This window comes from Myotis davidii, unplaced genomic scaffold (genome assembly GCF_000327345.1).
Source record: "Myotis davidii unplaced genomic scaffold, ASM32734v1 scaffold2004, whole genome shotgun sequence".
Classification (NCBI taxonomy): Eukaryota; Metazoa; Chordata; class Mammalia; order Chiroptera; family Vespertilionidae; genus Myotis; species Myotis davidii.
The window spans coordinates 33,747-36,028 of record NW_006295088.1 but is presented as its reverse complement, the minus strand read 5'-3'; the positions used below and the strand labels follow the sequence as shown (position 1 = coordinate 36,028).

General features: G+C 44.6%; 1 long non-coding RNA gene across 1 annotated transcript in view; it reads left to right on the top strand.

Moving 5' to 3' along the window:
- The window catches only part of LOC102772699, a 24,804-nt gene extending 22,872 nt beyond the window's left edge, over positions 1-1,932 (top strand). The window contains exons 2-3 of the long non-coding RNA XR_435970.2: positions 394-458; positions 1,697-1,932. This is a non-coding gene — a long non-coding RNA (uncharacterized LOC102772699). The remainder of the gene's footprint in view (positions 1-393; positions 459-1,696) is intronic.
- The last annotated feature ends 350 nt before the right edge of the window (positions 1,933-2,282 follow it).

Genomic DNA, 2,282 nt, shown 5'->3' with positions numbered 1-2,282 from the left:
GCAGGCAAGCAGTTAGGAGCAAGCAGGTAGGCAGGCAAGCAGAGGTGGTTAGGGGCAATCAGGCAGGCAGGCAAAGTGGTTAGGGTTGATCAGGCAGGCAAGTGGTTAGGGGTGATCAGGCAGGCAGGCAAGTGGTTAGGAGCCAGTGGTCCTGGATTGCGAGAGGGATGTCCGATTGCTGGATTAGGCCTGATCCCAGTCGGACATCCCCCAAAGGGTCCTGGATTGTGAGAGGGTGCAGGCTGGGCTGACGCACCTCCCCCCCACCGTGCACAGATTTCGTGCACTAGGCCTGTAGTATCATATGAAGGCCTTGATCAGTTGGCCACAGTACTATTTGTCAGGTAAAGTCACATTCCCTACTGTCTATACTATATTTTTTATATTTTTTAGAAGGAAGTCACTAAGTCCAGCCCACACTGAAGAAGAGTTGAAGATAAAGCTCTATTTCCTAGAAGGTGAGAATCTACACAAGTTATTTAGCATTCTTCTAAAAGGAGGAATGATTTGGTTTCTCAAATTGTTACGGTTTTGTCCTTTGGAAGCCATTTCACTTAGGTTCCTATGCCCCTTTGGCATGTCCCCATTGTTTTCATTTTTGAGTACTTTCTTTCTAGCACCATGGGATGCTCATTTTGCATATTCCCTGGCACAGCCATCTCAGAATCAGCCATTTCTCCAAAGAATCCTGGTTCCTTTCAGTAAATCAAAATGTCTTCCAGAATATGAAAGATCTAGTAGATTATAGTAGCACCAATTAAACCCATTTAGCGGGGTGTGTAGGAAGTGGTTAACAGGTGCAAAGAAGGAGAAAACTGGAAGAATCATAATCTGATTCTCTCCTGAATGATAGTTTATTATACATTTGGTGGCAATTTAAGAGCACAAACTAAGAGTCAGGTACTGTGGGTTTCAGTGCTAGCTCTGTCACTCTCTAGCTGTGTTTCTGTGAACCTCAATTTTTTCAATTATCTACACTAATAAAAGAGAAACATGCAAATTAACCATCACTCCATTACTCTGCCACTCCGCTACACACACCAGTCAATCAGAGCAACTATGCAAATTAACCCAACAAAGATGGCGATTAATTTGTATACGCAGGCACAGAGCGAAGACTGAAGACGACTGAAGATGATGGTGGCCATGGAGCTGGAGCGAGCAGGAGGCTTGGGTTGCTCCCAGTTATGGAGGAAGCTAAGCTTCCCACTGGCCCTGTACTCTGCTCAAGGAGGGGCTGGGGGCCTGGGTCACGGGGGCAACCCAGGCTTCCAGCCCGCCCCGGGCTCCACTCGAGGAGCCGGAAAAAAAAGGAGGGGCTGGGAGCGGCTGGATCGGAGAAGCTAAGCCTCGCTGCTGCGGCTGGACCAAAGGCCTGGGTCCCAGGTGCTGGAGGAAAACCAGTGCCAGCAGCCAGGGGAAGGAAGGCCTATTGTGCGAATCTTCGTGCAACGGGCCACTAGTAATGAGCATAATAACCTCATGAGGCTGGTGGGATGGTGATTAAATGATAAAGAACACATGCTTTGCACAGCATCTGCCACATAGTAAGCATTCATAATGTTAGCTATTATTAGTTTCAATTGTTTACTTGTCTGAACTAGCTGCTATCATGTCATGAACAACTGTGAGCCCTTGCTTTTTTGTGTGATGCCTATATTATTCATTTTTCCTCTTACTATATTTTTTTCCCTAGGAATAATTTTGATTTGACCCAGTGCATATTTTCCTCTGAGATCATCATCAAGAAGTTTCATGCTGTACAAACACTAGTGGGTCTCTGTGAAGGTGACAGTTTTAAGACCATTGGCTTGAAGTAGCTGCCTCTTCCCCAGACTCCTGTCCAGGTTAAGTCCACTCTTGAGGGTTTTTTTCCCATTATCTGTCTGTATGCTTTTAAAAAAATCTTTACTGTTGAAAGTATTACATATATCCCTTTTCCCCTCATTGACTCTTCTAGCCTGCCCCTGCCTCCCTGTGCCCCAGTCTATTGTCTGTGTCCCTGGATTATGCATATATGCATACAAGTCACTCTTGAGTTTTTATCAAGGGAGGACAATAAAGCTCCACTCCCTGGAAGGTGAGAACATTGTGTTGTTTGTATATTATATATTCATATTAATGTACACTGAGTGCCAAATCTCTTTTTGTTAATAGAATAGAAATTCTTTATATCCCTTCTAAAAAATTTAGTATCCCCTTGTCAGGTGAGCTCTTAAAAGTGATTCCTTTAAGAAGAAATTGTCTTCCTTTTGATCATGTGATTCTCCTCCTAAAGGCCC